Raw genomic sequence first — 18,385 nt, 5'->3', positions numbered from 1 at the left:
TTGAATACTAATTCGGGTTGCTGGGCAACAACTGCCCTCCACCCCCAGGTAAGTGAGTTCAGATTGAGCCCAGGTGAACCCCATGAGGTCGGGTGGGGGAAGAGTGGCGTCGGTAAGAGGAAATATTATAGACTTGTAGCAGTTTACCTTAAAACCAGATATCCGACCAAAGTGGACAACATCTTCAAGGATCGGGGCGAGGTTGTGTTCCGGTGTGCAAATAAAAAGCAGGGAGTCATCTGCATATAGGGATACTATGTCCGGTGTGCCCAGTATTCTCAGCCACCGATGCGAGTGAACCTGTCGTATCCTGTCTGTTAAAGGCTATGGCAAAGATCAGGGGAGAAAAAGGGCACCCCTATCTTGTGCCCCTGGTGATGTGGAAGGGAGGAGAACATCTGTCCTCAGTACATACTCTAGCTATTGGATCAGAGTATAATAATTTAACCCACGACAAAAAACGGGGTCCGAAGTTACATTTAGCAAGCACCCGCCAGATATAATCCCATGAGACTGAGTGAAATGCTTTTTGCGTGTCGAGGGCTGCTGCTACTGCGTGGGTGTTGGGGTCAATTCTACTAATGATGTTGAATAATCATCGTAGGTTAAGACATGTGGATCTACCAGGGATGAATCCTGATTGATCTGGGTGAATAATGTGGGACATGTAAGGGGTCAAACGTAGGGCTAGGATCTTAGCATACATCTTCGCGTCACTGTTAATGAGGGAAAGTGGGCGATATGATTGGCGCTGGGTAGGAGGCTTACCTGGTTTAAGTAGGACAGTTATGATGGCCTCATGAAGGGAGGGCGGGAGAACACCCGCCTCGCAAGATTCCTCCCAGAGAGTCAGAAGCTGGGGGACTAGCCGTGTTTTAAATTGCTTGTAAAATTCTATTGGGAAGCTGTCAGAACTAGGGCCTTGCCCGAGGCTAGGGATCAATAGCTTTGGATATTTCCTCAGCCGTAACCGGGCCATTGAGCTTGTTGAGAGTTTCGTTGGAGAGGACAGATAGGGGAAGGCTGTCTAAGAAAGCATCTACCTCAGGAGTAGGAGCGACATCCACATTGGACTATAAGGATTTGTAAAAGGCCAAAACCTCAGCATTGATGTCCTGCGGAAGGAGGGCCAGTGACCCATCAGACTTTCCTATCGTCGGGATATTAGGAGAGCCGGACTCCTGACGCAGGAGCCTGGCCAGCACACGGCCAGGCCTCTCACCCTCTCCATATCTCCTGGTGAGCCCAGGATTGTCTGTGAATTTCCTCTTGCATTCAGCGTGTGTACGGAAAGTTTCTAGTTCTGTGCCAATATTGGATAGGACTTCAGTGGAGTGCAACTGGGTGTATTGGGTCTCAAGGGAAGAGAGTATAGCTTCGCTCTTTGATATGTCTCTTCAAATCACACCCAGGATTCCAGCCTCTTTGGAGATAGATATGCCCCTGAGGTAGGCTTCAACAGAATCCCAGAGTGTAGCCTCCATGTGGACTGAACCGTTATTGAGCTCAAAATAATCATCTATAGCAGAGTGTAGGTCCTGAGTGAATGCTAGGTCAAATAACGACTATGGTTTCATCCTCCATGAGCGGTTTCCACCTCGGGCAGAGTCCCAGTCAAAGGAAATTATCACAAGGGAGTGATCTGAGTATGTCCGGGGTAGGATTGACCTGTGTGTAATGTTTCTAATGAGTATGTCTGATGTAACCCACCTATCTATCCTGGAGTGCGAATCATGCACCGAGGAATAAAATGAGTATGTGCGGGATCCTGGGTGTATGAGTCTCCATGCATCTGATAATGATAACTGGGTTAGAGAGACCAGAATCACTTTAGCCGCGCTGGAAAGTTGGCGGGGACGGTATCCCGATCTATCCCATTCAACGTTGAGGATCGTGTTGAGGTCCCAACCCCATAGGATCGGGACCATAGGGAAGCCAGCAAGAAGGGAAACCAAGTGTGTGTAAAATTCAGGGTCATCAGTGTTGGGGAACTACCTCTTTGTTCTGCAGTTTACCATAAAGCAGGACGTAATGGCCCAGAGGGCCTTTGTGGGACATGATATGTTGAAACTTAATGCTTCTGTGAATCATAATCATGACACCCCTGTTCTGAGTGGAGTAATTCGTGTGGTACCTCTGGGGACCCCAGTTCTTGGCAAACCTAATGCATCCTTCAGTTCTAGCGTGTGTCTCCTGCAAGAAAAGGACCTTGACCCTGTGGCGTTGCACATATAGCTGTAGATTCTGCATCTTTTTGTAGCTTCCGAGCCCTCTCACATTCCAGCTCATGCAGACTAAGTCATGATCAGCCATCAGGAAAATCAAGAGTCATGGAGTAAAGTAGGTATTGGGTCAGACGTCTATTGATAAGATGCGTACACCATAATAAGAGCCCACACTTCTGCCCACCCCCCCGCGTGCCAAGCATTTTTCATTATAACCCCTCCCTTCCCACCCACAGCCCTCTCCCAATTGGAGGAGTGAAAGCCCAACTTCCAACAACCAAAAACAAGAACAAACCCCAAAACAATGGCGTCATCGCCTGGGGGCTTGTGCTTCCTTGCTGGGGACATAATGCGGATGAGCATGGTGCCAATGTCAGTGATGATTAAGACTGGAGGTATGAGGTGAACATTGGGATCAGCCCCCGAATTAGCAATATTCTCGTCCGATTTAGTGATAAGGACAGAAACCATTCCGTCAGAGGGCAGGTAGGGGCGCTCCGGATCAGGACACACACTATACAATGCAAATTATAGTGACCTCTCTGCCCCTAAAGCTGGTGTGATCATCTGGGGAAGTGTTCGTCTATGAATTTGGATGCTTCTTCTGGGATAGTAAAGAACAACACCTGGTTAGAGTGTTCGATCCGGTGCTTAGCTGGGTAGAGCATAGCGTATTTAACTCCCAATTCATGTAGTCTCCTCTTGGCTGCCATGAAGGTTTTACGCTCCTGCTGGACGGAGATCGAGAAATCAGGTTATAGATGAATCCTGGCTGGGGGGGCATGGCTAGCCAGCCATGTAAGAGGCTGGGAAACCCTGAAGCTCCCGCAGATCCGACAGAACTCTTAAGATGCCCGCCGGTGCAATGCAAGGAAACTGATCCAGGAAACATGACCAGATACATGAAGATGGGCAGCACACATCGTGACAAACTATATCTGAAGCTGCACATCTAAGACGGAGAATTCGGAGGAAGAAAAGTTGCGTGATTCCCGAGGAAGACCACCCAAAATGGCCATCCTGGAACAAAGGACTTAAACAGACTGCAGCCCCGAAAAGAGGAGCGGAGCTCTGGTACACAGATGGCACGGCAGGGAAGTGGCAGAGACCGCCGGAGGAGAAGCTCGGTCCTGGGTAACCACACAGAGATCCACAGAGCCCCTGCGAGGACCGGCTCACAGAGACCGCACGGGGAGGAAAAAACACACCCCATGGGGACGCGTATCATCAGAGCAACCCGCGACGCAAAGGAGACCCCCCGCCGATTCGACATCCCCCCAGAACAAGGTGATATCACAACGGAGAGCAGCAGACACTATCCGCTGGGTGAAAGACCACATGACCTACAAGCCGGCTGAAATCGGCACCGCAGGATGCAAGAAACCTCCCGATGAGCGAATCAGAATCAAAAACCTGCTGTAGAGCGGACATAGCAATTGTGAAATGCAGGGACGGCTACGAGGGAAGAAGAGCCCTACGGCCCACATGGAGTAGTGCCAACATGGGCAGCATATTCAAGGGGCGCCTGACCCACCCCATAGGGAAGAGGAAGCCCAATGGGCAAAACACAGGGGCAACAAGGGGGATATCCCCCCAGCGAGAGCCGTACCAGGGTCACAACCTGTGAAGTCGCAGAAGGGTACTATGCAGCCTGCATTATAAATGGAGCCCGCCTGAAGTAGGAATGGCCCCCTGCCCCAACCCGAGGTATGAGACTAAAAGGTATAACACCCTTCCCAGCACTGTGGTATCCATGCTGGGAAACTGCAGGAACACAGGCATAGTGGAGGACCCATGATCTAACCGGAGGTGAGATACTGAAGTGGACACATTGAAAAAGGAGGTACTCTACCAACAGATGCTACCTCACCCTGGGGGCATAAGCAGCATTAGCCAGGGGGCCAGCGCAAAGGTCCCTCAGAGCAGGCGCCGCTGCAGCAAGTCAACAACACCAGTTGGTGGGGCACTGAACCCCAGACAAACGAGACAACACAGCAGGCAATCCACGGCCAAAACGCAACAAACAGCAGAAAACACAACCCCTGGGACGCTGGGCAGAAGAGCCCAGAAGCCATTGACGCACAAATGAGGGCCTTAATATAGAGAGGTACCAACATTGGGCAGGCACCCCCGCCACAGTAGCAAGATCACCTGCCCCGGGGAGGGGGGGAGGAAATAACCTGGTGGAACTGAACCAGAACAGCCAGCACTGCAGAGACCTGGGCTCCTGGTACTTGTGGCAAACACTCCAGCGGATACAGGGATGGCATCAAAACTCCACAAATCGAAGGGGAAGCAGCCCACCATAGAGGAATACACCAGAACACCACAACCAACAGAGGGAGCCAGAAATAAGGAGAGAAACCCAAACACAGACACAGAACCAGCGAGCAGCGAAAGACACATCCTGGAGGCATAGCAGATCTAAAGGTCACGTGGGAGACCAAACTAGAAGCAGCCATGGCAAACCTCAAGACGTCACTTGAATTCAAGATTGACGCAGTGCAAGTGGATGTCACCCTCCTGCGACAAGACATAAGAGTGGTTGCAGAACACACAAGCATGCTGGAGAAAGAAGTTCAATCAAACACTACCACCTGCAAGGCCAAAGCCGCCGAGATCCATACACTGCGCCAACGAGTAAGCAACTTGGAAAATAGGCCGGAGGAGGCCGAAGGACGAGCCCAGAGTAATGATATACGCATCATTGGGCTTCCGGAAGGTGAAGAAGGAACAAACCCCACTGAATACATAGAAACTATGCTGCTGCAAGAAATTTAAGGAGGGGCGCTCACCCAGGGATTCGCGGTGGAGAGAGCCCACCGGGCACTGACAAGCAGACAGGCACCGGGTGCCCCACCAAGGCCTATCATTGGCAAAATACTAAACTACCGGGACAGGGAAAGAATCCTAGAATATTTCCGCAAAGGGGGCCCAATAAGAAGAGCATCCGCAGCAATAACAGCATACCCGGATTACACACTTCAGGTACAAAGACGCAGATAAAACTTTGGAGCAGCAAAGAGGAGACTGCGGGAGGCAAATCTCAAATACACGCTGATGTACCCAGCGAAGCTGAACATTTTTAATAAAAATAAGGCATTGTTCTTCAAAACCCCAGAAGAAGCTATGGACTGGTTGGACGCACAGAATGGCCCACAGGAGACAAAGGAACAACGAGGGAGCAGAGACAAGTGAAGTATCGGTCTCCAACTTTGAGGTGCTGTATACATAATGACATTAGGACTTGAATATAGATTCATAGAGGTCAATTAGAAGGTGGGATATACACAAGGCAGGCAAAAAACACAGCAAACTTGAAGCGGGGGACACAGAGGTCCCAACTCGCACCCCATCAGATAGTCAGTAGCACGGCAACCACCCCCGGGGTTCCTAGCACTGAGTAAACCGGGGCAGGACTAGATGCGGGAAGGCCTGAGATCCAGGGATGGAGCTGGGCTACAGTTGGGGACCGGAAGGGAGGGGGCCGGGGGGTAGTGTTGGGGAGTTTGTAGTGGAGTTAATAAGGGAGCGAGCGTTGGGATGGGAGGAGGGTGGGAGGGGAGTTGGGGAGTTTGCAGTGGTAGTTGTTAGGGAACGAGCTTGTAACACCAGGAGTGAAGGACAAGGAGGGAGGGAGGAGGAACAGGATATGGATGATAATGGGAGACCTTAGAATAGTAACCTGGAATGTCCGATGACTCAACAGCTACCTGAAGAGAAATAAGGTAATGATGTACCTGAGAAGGCAAAAAGTGGACATAGCCTTATTGCAAGAAACCCACTTAACTAAAGAGAAACAAGAGGTGGTAAAGAAAAGTGTAGAGGGACCACCATAAGAGCAACATAGTCGGCGTACGCCAGGGGAGTACCCATCTGGGTGGCGCCACATGTGCCCTTCCAGATGCTACAGGCTACAGTGGAGCCGGATGGGAGAATGGTAGTGATTCGGGGGCTGCTTGATAATAGAGAACTGTGCATCATAAATACATACGCCCCAAACCAAGATACAGTGGCCTATTTCAAGACTTTATAACAAGATCAGTCCCCACATAGGAGGCGCGGTCATATGGGTAGGGGACTTCAATTGCATGCTGAACCCCAAAATGGACAGATCAGACACAAAACCAGATAAACCCACCCCTGCAGCGAAAATGTTACAAGCCCTGCTGAGAGACTTTGGGCTGGAAGACATATGGAGGCAGCAACACCCAGAAGACAGGCACTACTCACACTATGTTGCCCCACACAACCTGTACACAAGACTGGATTACATGTTCGCCACTCCGGAACTTGCTGGGGAAATGACAGGCTCAGAATAAAAGGCGAGAATATTATCGGACCACTCCCCTCTGGTCCTGGTGTGGCGACATCAGCCCCCCAGAGCCAAGATCCCAACATGGAGGCTTGGAGCCGAGGAATTGAAAGATACTGCATTCCGAGAGGAGCTAAGGGAGGAGATAATTGGGTATTTCGAAACTAATACTGGAAGTGTGGAGTCAGAGGGTACCCCATGGGACGCCTTTAAGGTGGTAGTAAGGGGGGCGGCCATATCCAAATCCAGAGGGCTCCAAGGGGATATAGTGCGAGAGTTACAGGAGACTCAAAAGAAACTGGAAGCAATTATGAAAAGAGGGGTCACCTCGCAGGAGGATGCCGAACGAGTGAGCCAATTACGACAGGCGTGTGCTGGGCTCTGGGAGAGGTTATGCAACCTGAATTATAAAAAATACATTGAAAGACAATACGCAGGGGGAGACAAACCGGGGAGGCTGCTCGCATGGCTATACAAAAACGAGACACCAAACTCAGCAATCAGAGAGATAACGGGAGAAGCGGGCCAAGTCTGGAATACCCAGGAGAGCGTGAACGAGGGATTCCTTAGATTCTACAAACACCTCTATGAAGACGCAGGAGAGATGGCAGAGCGGGAGACTCGGGGGACGCTAGAAGACATAGGACTACCTAAATTGAGTGAGGAAGACCGGGAAAACCTGGATGCCCCAATCACAATAGAGGAATTTGAGGTGGTGGTAATACATCTGCCCAGGAGCAAAGCCCCTGGAACAGACGGGCTCCCCAGCACATTTTATAAAACGTATAGACAAGAAGTGCTCCTCCCATTACTGGCAATGTTAAACGAAGCCTTCGAGAAAGGGAGACTGCCGGAATCTCTGAGAGAGGCGGTAATTATTCCACTCCTTAAACCCGCTAAGCCAAGCACAGACTGTGGGTCGTACAGACCACTATCTGTGTTAAACTAGGACAGTAAAATTCTCACGTCTGTGCTGGCGAATAGACTTAAGCGGGTAATAAATAAACTCATACACCCCAATCAAACTGGATACATCCCAGGTAGAAACCTATCCGATAACCACAGGAGACTCCACCATATTATAGAACAGGCAGAGGGCGACCCAAGCGAAATAGCAGTAGTCTTGCTAGACGCAGTGAAAGCCTTTGACTCTGTAAGGTGGCCTTGGATGATGGCGGCCTTGAAAGAATACGGGATGGGTCCAGGGTACCTGCAGTTGGTGAAAATGGTGTATAGCTCCCCAACAGCTAGGGTCAAAATGGGAGCAATAATCTCAGATAAATGGCAACGCAGCAGAGGCACGAGACAGGGCTGTCCATGGTCCCCGATGCTGTACATCCTTGCTCTAGAACCTCTAGCGATCTGCCTGAGACAGCAGTACGAAGAAATAGGGGTTTACACTAGGGGGGGACCGCACTTAATATCATTGTATGTGGATGATATGCTGTTATACCTGCGGTACCCAGCAGAAAACTTGCAATAGATCCTGGAGGTGATAGAGCGCTACGTGACTCTCTCGGGCATAGCGGTGAACCCCAAAAAATCGTGCATGTTCCCCCTGGGGAGGTATAGAGGAGTCCCACAGGAGAATTTACCTATCTTGCATATAGCCTGGCAGACCAGAACATTGATACCTGGGGATTAACATATATCACACGATTGAAGACGAGCACAAATATAACATGGAAAGGGCAGTAGAAGGCATCAAGATCAGCATGGAGTTCTGGGCGAATCTCCCCCTAGACATGGTGGGGAGGGCGGCCTTGCTCAAGATGGTGGTCCTGCCCAGGTTACTACACTTTTTCGCAAATATCCCACACAGTTTGCCCAAACACTTTTTTTGCAAACTCCAGAGCTTATGCAGAGGTTTCCTATGGCACAACTCCAGAAACAGAGTGGCCCTATGGAAATTACAGAATACGCATGAAAGAGGGGGTATAAACCTGCCGAACCTTGAAATATACCACTTGGCAGGGCAGTTAAATATGTCACTAAGTGGCTGTCGGAAGACGAGGCAGCAGAATCCAGGCTGTTGAGGGGGGAATGCGACCCTTACTTCCTAAGAGAACTGATATGGCTACCCAAATCAGAGTTGCATGAGCGATTGAGATTGCTGGAACTGGGCTGGAAGACATGGCGCAAAGCGTGCCGTGCTATGGAAAACCCAACACCATGCTCCCCACAGACGCCACTGGTGGCGTTATGCGGGGCAGATGAGCAACTGAGGAAAGGGATCTGCAAACACTGGGAGCCGGCAGACCTGGCGATCTTGGGAGATATATGGCAAGAGGGGAAGGCACTGGACTTCCAGACGATAGTGGAAGAAACTGAGATACACAGGGGGCAATATATCACATATACTAAAATAGTTAAACGGGTGAAGGAAACGTGGTCTGAAATAACACTAGCAGAACAACCTCATACTGCCATAGGAACGATGCATAATATCTCGGAGGGAGGGCACGAAATATCCCAGATTTACGAACTGGTGATGTCCAGAGTGGGTAAGGAGCTGCTCTAATTGAGACGGAATTGGGAGGAGGGAGCAGGAGAACCTATGCAAGATGGGCAATGGGAAAGAGCTCAGAGATATCATAAAGAGGTGTCTAGGAATGCGAGGCTGCAGCAGATTCAGTTATATGTCACCCGCTGTCATGATCTCTGCTTCCAAAAGGTCAGGACTTACCCAACTCCCTTGGAAGCAGACCCATAACCCAGGTTCCGAGTGCCAGCCAGTCCCAATTGGGACCTTTTGGACCCTGTCCTGGCGCCAGTGGCACCAGGCTCATAAATATGCCCAGTCCCAGCGCTGGAAGCGCCGGACTCATAATGCTTGGGTGGACTTACCTGCAGCAGACCATGCTGCTTACTTACCTGCCAGTTGAGCCCCTGATCCTCTTCTGTTTGGGACTACTTTTCCTGTTGGGTGGGGCAGGAGCCACCCCCTAGGTTCAGAACACTGGAACTCTTCTGGAAAGCAGGAACCCTTTTCTTACCTAGGCGAGGCTGTGGAAGGAGACACCTAAACTACTACAGGAGGCTATTTAAACCACACCCGATGGATGAATCTTGCTTTGCGTTATTCTGCATCCTCTGCAGCAGAACGCTCATCGTGTCTTCTGCATCTGATCCTGGGCCTAAGGGAAAAAAGGCTTACCATCCTGGAATCCAGTCTTCAGCAACACCTATAAAGACAAGAAAGAACAGGTTAGCACTACGGTCTTCAGTGACAGCGCATCTCTTACCTGGTTCATCGGCTGTCACCAACGCCTCGCGCTACATTCCGGCATCTGAAAGACAAAGGCTTACCTACTCTTCGCATGCTCCGGAGGTCTTCGCACTGCATTCCGGCATCTGAAAGGCAAAAGCTTACCAACTCTTCGCACGCTCCGGAGGCCTTCGGCGCTGCATCCCGTATCTGAAAGACAAAAGAAGGTGCGTTTAAAGACATTGGGCAACTTTATTACTCACGTGCCATTACTCCTTCCCACGCCGAATCCAGTGGGTATTCCAGCACCCATCAGCAGCTCCGAACTTGTACCTGCAAGATAAAGGGATAGTTAGTGCGCATCGTGAAGCCGGCAACAAGCGCTTACTTACGTGCTTCCAGGCGCTTCTATTCCTCACGCGGGTTCGATCCTCAACTCTCTTCAGCCCGCCATCCGCCATCGCCGGAACCCTGCAAAACAAGAGATATCATTACAAAAGACTTTTAAAGACATTTGAAGTACCCAGAACTTACCGTTCGTGCAGTAAAAGACGGACAGCAGTCCTCTGAGGTCAAGAGGCCTGCACCTTTATCCAGTGAAGAAACTGGTTACGGCACCCTGCCCCGAGGCAGATGGAGAGCTCGGCGTTCACTTACCTAAGGTGAGAGCGTTAACCTTTGGGGTTCTACAGGAGAAGAGAAAGGGAAGAAGAGAGAGGCACCCAATAACCCCAGTTCATTAATCCCATATTTTCTATCTGCAGACATCTCACTCTTCGAGTCAGACATACAGTGCACAGAGGTCCAGCCCAAAGAGCCAACCGTGTGTTACACATCACCTTTGAAGATACGGTATTCACCCAGTCAAGACCGGCGCCTCTGCGGGAATCAGGTGAGCGTTACAGAACGCAAAGCCTACCGCAAAACTCCCACCCAGGCGCTATGGAAACCTCGGATACCGACCAGCTAGCCCAGTTACTTGGGGAACTAAGAGCAGAAGTGCATGCAGCCCGTCAGGAAACGAACGCTCTAAGAAGGGAACTGATTATTTCCAAGGAGCGAACAGACGATCTCGCTAGACAATTGCTACAGTCACAAGCCGGACATACTCTGTTACCCGCATCAGGGGCAAATCTTCCTTCAACATCCTCTATGAACCCAGTGCAGATCAACCTACCTGGGAATGTACCTCTGGCTTCGCCCGAACGATTTTCTGGTGACCCAAAGAGGTTTGCAGTATTTATTAATCAGTGCCGGTTGCATTTCTTATTCCGGCCAGCAGCCTTTCCAACTGATCAAGCTAAAGTAGCTTTCGTGCTTTCGTACCTTAGTGGCAATGCGGCAGACTGGTCGATCCCTCTAGTTAATCAAGATGATCCGGTTCTCCATGATTTTCAAGCTTTTCAGCTCAGTATGGAAAAACTGTTCGCAAGACATTCACAGGGGCAGGCCTTGGACAATGAGCTTCTTTCATTGCGACAGGGTAATCAAGACCTTTTGGCTTATATTGCGTCTTTCAACAGACTGATAGTGGAAACTCAATGGCCTGAGGACAAAAGGATTACGCTGTTTTATAGAGGTCTACGTGGAGAGCTCAAAGATGTGTTAGCCCAAGTAGTGAATCCCCCGCAAGACTGTTCGGACTATATAGACTTAGTCGTTCAAATAGATCACAGACTGCAGAACAGGAAGGCCGATCGTTCCAAGTTTGATGCTCGAGTATTTTCCAAACCACCAACTCCTTCCAAAGGGGTAGACTCCGGGGAACCCATGCAAATAGGGGGCCTGAAAGGACCACTAACACAAAAGGAGCGGGAAAGGAGAAAACGGCTGCAATTATGCCTCTATTGCGGAAACTCGGGGCACTTTCTTCGAGACTGTCCGGTGAAACCAGCCAAGAAGGCAGTAGGAGCTGCAGTTACCAAGGTCACAAACTCTGAGCAATGAAACAACCTCGCCCGACAAGAATAGAGGTCCTCTTGCCGAGCGTTAAAACCAGTTCCGTGACCTCGCATTTCGTGATACCTATGGTCCTCATTAGCCCTGATTATCCGGATCGATTACATGCGATTGAAGCTTACGTCGACAGCGGTGCCATCGGCAATTATGTGGATCATGAAATGGTTTTGAGGATGAATCTGACTCTTTGTCCAAAGGCTGTAAAGGACGTCATTACTACGGTGGATGGTACGGAGATAGCCTCCGGACCAGTAACGCATACCACCCAAGAAGTGACGCTAGTAAGTCAAGATGGACACCATGAGAAGATCGTGTTCGATGTGATCAAGGCCCCTTAGTTCCAGATTATTCTAGGAATACCTTGGTTAGAGAAGCACAATCCTCAGATCGATTGACGAGCAAGAACGGTTCAGTTTCCAAAATGTGTCTCTACTTGTCACCTTCAACCTGGTGTTGCACTGGCAGCAATTTCTTCGGAGACTCCCCAGTTACCTCCCGAATACCTAGAATTCCAAGATGTTTTCCGGAAGGATCAGGCTAACTCTCTACCTCCTCATAGGTCTTATGACTGCCAGATAGACCTGATACCTGGATCTACTCCTCCTTGTAGTAGAATCTATGCCCTCACCGAGCCTGAGAATCTTCACCTCCGACAATACCTGGATCAGTACCTAGCGAATGGGTTTATTCGTCCTTCCAAGTCCCCTGCTTCCTCAGCTTTGTTCTTTGTTCCAAAAAAAGAAGGGGACCTTAGAACTTGTATAGATTATCGTGCCCTGAACCAGATCACCGTTAAGAATAGATATCCGTTACCTTTGATCCCTGAACTCCTGGACCAAGTCAGAAAAGCATGCATATATACAAAGCTGGATCTTAGAGGAGCCTACCACTTGGTACGAGTAAAAGAGGGCGATGAATGGAAGACGGCCTTCCGCACCAAGTATGGGCTATTTGAATATCAGGTCATGCCCTTCGGACTTTGCAATGCCCCGGCCGCCTTTCAATATTTTATGAACGATGTCCTCAGAGAGCTCATAGATGTGTGTGTTGTTGTTTACATTGACGACATCCTCGTTTATTCTTCATCGGAATCTGAACATCGGAAACACGTGAAAATGGTCCTCGAGAGATTGCTTCAACACAAACTTTTTGCTAAGTTGGAAAAATGTGTTTTCAACGTGACTGAAGTTGAATTCTTGGGATTCATATTATCACTTAGCGGAGTGCGTATGGATTCAAAGAAGGTCGATGCAATTCTCAATTGGCCATCGCCATCCTCCGTAAAAGGTGTTCAAAGCATGTTAGGCTTCGCTAACTTTTACCGCAGGTTTATCCCCGAATTCTCTCGAATAGTCCAGCCCATCACCGCCTTGTTAAAGAAAAACAAACGTTTTGAATGGTCTACCGAGGCGGAACAAGCTTTCCAGAATTTGAAGACTAAATTTATCTCTGCACCAATCCTAAAACATCCTCGCCCAGAACTCCCCTACATCGTTGAAACTGATGCTTCGAGCCTTGCCATGGGGGCAGTTCTATCACAAAAGGACCCAGTAACCAATCAGTTGCATCCCGTGGCATTTTGGTCCTGCAAATTCTCGCCTCCTGAAATCAATTACATTATTACTAATAAGGAACTTCTGGCTATCAAGTCCGCCTTTAAGGCTTGGCGGCATTATCTTCTGGGGGCCCGACACACCGTTACTGTGATTACAGATCACCGAAACCTGCAATATTTGAAAACCGCAAAAGCCCAAACCTCTAGACAACTCCGTTGGGCACTATTCTTTGCCGAGTTTGACTTCATAATTACCTATCGACCTGGTACAAAAAACGGTAAAGCTGATGCCCTTTCTCGGATGGGAGTGGAAGAACACTTGATCAACCCTAAACCTGTACCTATCATTCCCGAACAAAGAATTCTGGGTGTAATCACCACACAATCCATAGAGGAAGTTAAGGATAAAGCCAGGCAACTTGTAACTCCAGCAGACATACAGAATTGGCATCTGCAGGGAAAGGACTTTACAGTGAAGGACAACTTATTGTATTTCCAAGAACGATTATACCTGCCCAGCACAGATTTACAGAAAAAGGTAATCTCTTGTTATCACGATTCTTTAATGGAAGGACATCCCGGTATGGCCAAAACCTCAGAAAAGATCAAGCGCTACTTCTGGTGGCCGTCTTGGAAAAAAGATATCAGAGACTTTATAATGTCCTGTGGAGTATGCTCCCAAAACAAGAGTCAAAAGGAAAAACCAGCTGGCCTCTTACGCCCTATTGACATCCCACCTCGCCCTTGGCATACACTTTCTATGGACTTCATCACTGATCTACCTCCATGCTCCGGATACAATACGATCATAGTAATCGTGGACCTATTCTCCAAGATGGCGCATTTCATTCCACTCAAAGGCTTACCAACAGCAACAACTCTGGCCCGAGAATTTCTCGAAAACATCGTCCGACTGCACGGTTTTCCTTCAGTTCTAATTTCGGATCGAGGTAGTCAATTTATTTCTCATTTTTGGCGAAGTTGCTGTCGGTCGGCTCAAATTGATGTGAGACTTTCAACCAGTCACCACCCTCAAACCGACGGACAAACTGAGAGGACCAATCAAACTCTGGAACAGTATTTACGCTGCATGCTGCAACAAACTGAAAAATCTTGGAAAGATATCCTTTGGCTAGCCGAATATGCCTACAATAACTCTGTCCACTCGGGAACTGGGAAGACCCCGTTTTTTCTTTTATACGGCAGTCACCCTCGAACCTCGGAGTTGGATCCACTCCAAGATCTTGGAACACCAGCAGTAGACCACCTGCATTCTACAATCACCCAAGCCTTTAAGGAAGCCGTTTATCACCTTCAAAGGGCTAAAGAACAATACAAGAAAGGAGCAGATCAACATCGGAAGGAAGCCCCCCAATATCAAGTAGGAGATCAAGTCTGGTTACCCACCAAATATCTACCTCTAAAAGGACCACGCACATTCAACCCAAGACACCTTGGTCCCTATTCCATCACTACCATAGTAAACCCAGTAGCGGTCAAGTTGGACTTGCCCCCTCACATGAAGATACATCCGGTCTTCCACGTCTCTCTATTATAACCCGTGCAACCTCAAACCCGACTAACTAAATCTCCAAAACCTATCCTAGTTGATGGAGAACTCGAGTTTAAAGTCAAAAGCATCCTGGACTCCAAGATCTCCAAATCTAAACTATTTTACCTAATTGACTGGAAAGGCTACGGCCCCCAAGAAAGATCCTGGGAACCTGCAGAACATGTCCACGCTCCTCGTCTAATCAAAAGATTTCATCGAACATTTCCTGACAAGCCCAAACCCCCGGAGAAGCCCGGTTTGGGAGGGGCCTTGAGGGGGGGTGCTGTCATGATCTCTGCTTCCAAAAGGTCAGGACTTACCCAACTCCCTTGGAAGCAGACCCATAACCCAGGTTCCGAGTGCCAGCCAGTCCCAATTGGGACCTTTTGGACCCTGTCCTGGCGCCAGTGGCACCAGGCTCATAAATATGCCCAGTCCCATCGCTGGAAGCGCCGGGCTCATAATACTTGGGTGGACTTACCTGCAGCAGACCATGCTGCTTACTTACCTGCCAGTTGAGCCCCTGATCCTCTTCTGTTTGGGACTACTTTTCTTGTTGGGTGGGGCAGGAGCCACTCCCTAGGTTCAGAACACTGGAACTCTTCTGGAAAGCAGGAACTCTTTTCTTACCTAGGCGAGGCTGTGGAAGGAGACACCTAAGCACTACAGGAGGCTATTTAAACCACACCCGATGGACGAATCTTGCTTTGCGTTATTCTGCATCCTCTGCAGCAGAACGCTCATCGTGTCTTCTGCATCTGATCCTGGGCCTAAGGGAAAAAAGGCTTACCATCCTGGAATCCAGTCTTCAGCAACACCTATAAAGACAAGAAAGAACAGGTTAGCACTACGGTCTTCAGTGACAGCGCATCTCTTACCTGGTTCATCGGCTGTCACCAACGCCTCGCGCTGCATTCCGGCATCTGAAAGACAAAGGCTTACCTACTCTTCGCATGCTCCGGAGGTCTTCGCACTGCATTCCGGCATCTGAAAGACAAAAGCTTACCAACTCTTCGCACGCTCCGGAGGTCTTCGGCGCTGCATCCCGCATCTGAAAGACAAAAGAAGGTGCGTTTAAAGACATTGGGCAACTTTATTACTCACGTGCCATTACTCCTTCCCACGCCGAATCCAGTGGGTATTCCAGCACCCTTCAGCAGCTCCGAACTTGTACCTGCAAGATAAAGGGACAGTTAGTGCCCATCGTGAAGCCGGCAACAAGCGCTTACTTACGTGCTTCCAGGCGCTTCTATTCCTCACGCGGGTTCGATCCTCAACTCTCTTCAGCCCGCCATCCGCCATCGCCGGAACCCTGCAAAACAAGAGATATCATTACAAAAGACTTTTAAAGACATTTGAAGTACCCAGAACTTACCGTTCGTGCAGTAAACGACGGACAGCAGTCCCCTGAGGTCAAGAGGCCTGTACCTTTATCCAGTGAAGAAACTGGTTACGGCACCCTGCCCCGAGGCAGATGGAGAACTCGGCGTTCACTTACCTAAGGTGAGAGCGTTAACCTTTGGGGTTCTACAGGAGAAGAGAAAGGGAAGAAGAGAGAGGCACCCAATAACCCCAGTTCATTAATCCCATATTTTCTATCTGCAGACATCTTACTCTTCGAGTCAGACATACAGTGCACAGAGGTCCAGCCCAAAGAGCCAACCGTGTGTTACACATCACCTTTGAAGATACGGTATTCACCCAGTCAAGACCGGCGCCTCTGCGGGAATCAGGTGAGCGTTACACCCATAGGGCGTACATGACTCCCCGAAAGATCGCCAGATTTGGGAGCACAGAAGTACAAAAATGCCCCAAGTGCAGGGAGGTGGATGCCGGGATAATCCATATGTTTTGGGCGTGCCTGCAGGTGGGTAGATTCTGGGAGGAAATCAAGCTAGATGTGGAATCTGTGTGGGCATGCATGATGGGGGGGATTCAGCAGACCTCGAAACCTGAAACATGTCTACAAACTCAAGGACCTGGCCTACATTCTGGCCAAAAGGAGAATAGCCATGAGCTGGAAAGCAGCCTATAGACACAGACTAGAGGTATGGTGGGACGATCTCCTGAAATGGGCAGAGGCTGAGACAGTAGCATGGTACGAAGCAGCCAATAGAGGGGAGGATAATGAAGTGGGACCTCTGACAGCATGGAGAAAAGTGGTAGCCACGTTGTCGGGACCCTCCCTTGCCGATACCAGTGAATGTGCTAGTCCTAAAACGGTGAAGGGGATTAACCCCAAGAGAAGGGAAGTCCGAAGAACAGAGATGGAAGCTCGAGTTAAAGTGGGGGGAGAGGTGAAGACAATAATAAATAACACGCAAATGTATGCTAAGATGCCTGTGACTGAAAATGTCGGGTGTGATGGTTTTGTTTTGTTTGTTGTAAAAACCAATAAAAATTTGATTAAAATAAATAGATGAATCCTGGCTGAACACAGCAGGAGCTCCCCGCTGTAATTTAGAACTCTCGCAATGATGCGGCGTGGTGGTGCACCAGGTTTGGGTTTCACTATAAGGGCGCGATGAGCACGCTCTATGGCAAACTGCAAAGACAGTTTAGGGGAGTCCAGCAAATGAAGCAAGGTGTGCTCGATGTAGTCCTCCATGGGTCCCTCGATTCTGTCCTCAGGGATACCGATAATGCAGAGGTTATTGTGCCTCAAACAAGACTCGAGATCCTCATTTTTCTTAGCAACCTCTGCGACCCGCCTGGACAAAGTGGTGACCTCAGTGCGAAGGGAGGTTATATTATCCTCTGCAGGACCCACCCTGGACTCGATCTCCGTGACCCGGCCTTTAGTTTTTTCCATGTGGGCCTTAATTGATGATATGGTCCCATTCATGTCATCGAGCTTAGCGTGTAGAGTGGTGAACCCTTCACGCATAAATTCAAACATCTTCTAAGATTCTGCAAGGTCTGGGGGTGTAGATGTGGTAGGCTTGGTCTCCTGACCAGGTTCAGATGTTTTGGTTGGGGCATTCGCAAACATATTGATGGAACTCTATTTCTTGCCCCCGCCCTTGGTCATGATATTCTGGGCCTGCCACCAGTGAGCACTCCGTGCTAGGCCTCCAAGGCGTATCCATGGGGAGCACGTTCCACCTGGGCCGTTGTACCAAGTCGACCATGCGGATCAGAGCTAATAAATGGTGATCCCCCAGGTCAGAGTTTATTGCTGAGTAGTAGACTGAGTTTGAGTGGCTGGTTTGGTCCTGGGATAGTTGTGCACGTCAGAGCAGCCTATACTGAGTAATGTAGGGATCTTACTAGAGCAGAACACCGGTCTCTGCTGAAGGGCCTGACACTGGAGCCTTGGACGAAGAGTAGACACTGCGGTGCCCGGCCCATGTAGGCACCGGGACTCACAGAATTAGATGCTGCCCACACAGATGGTAGCGAAGGCAAAGTTGGGCATGTATGTCAGCACTGGTCATTTAGATAATAGCAACGTGTCCAGAGTATTTGCGGACACTGCGAGGTTTGCAGTGTGCTGAGGTGTGATGGGGAAATGGTGTTGTTACCGCCAGAGCGGTGTGGGGAAGCAAGTAGTAGAGCTTCAACTATGTAG

The sequence above is a fragment of the Ambystoma mexicanum genome, chromosome 2q, assembly GCF_040938575.1.
Source record: "Ambystoma mexicanum isolate Mex_15411 chromosome 2q, UKY_AmexF1_1, whole genome shotgun sequence".
In the NCBI taxonomy this organism is placed as follows: domain Eukaryota; kingdom Metazoa; phylum Chordata; class Amphibia; order Caudata; family Ambystomatidae; genus Ambystoma; species Ambystoma mexicanum.
Note: the sequence above shows the minus strand (reverse complement) of the source record.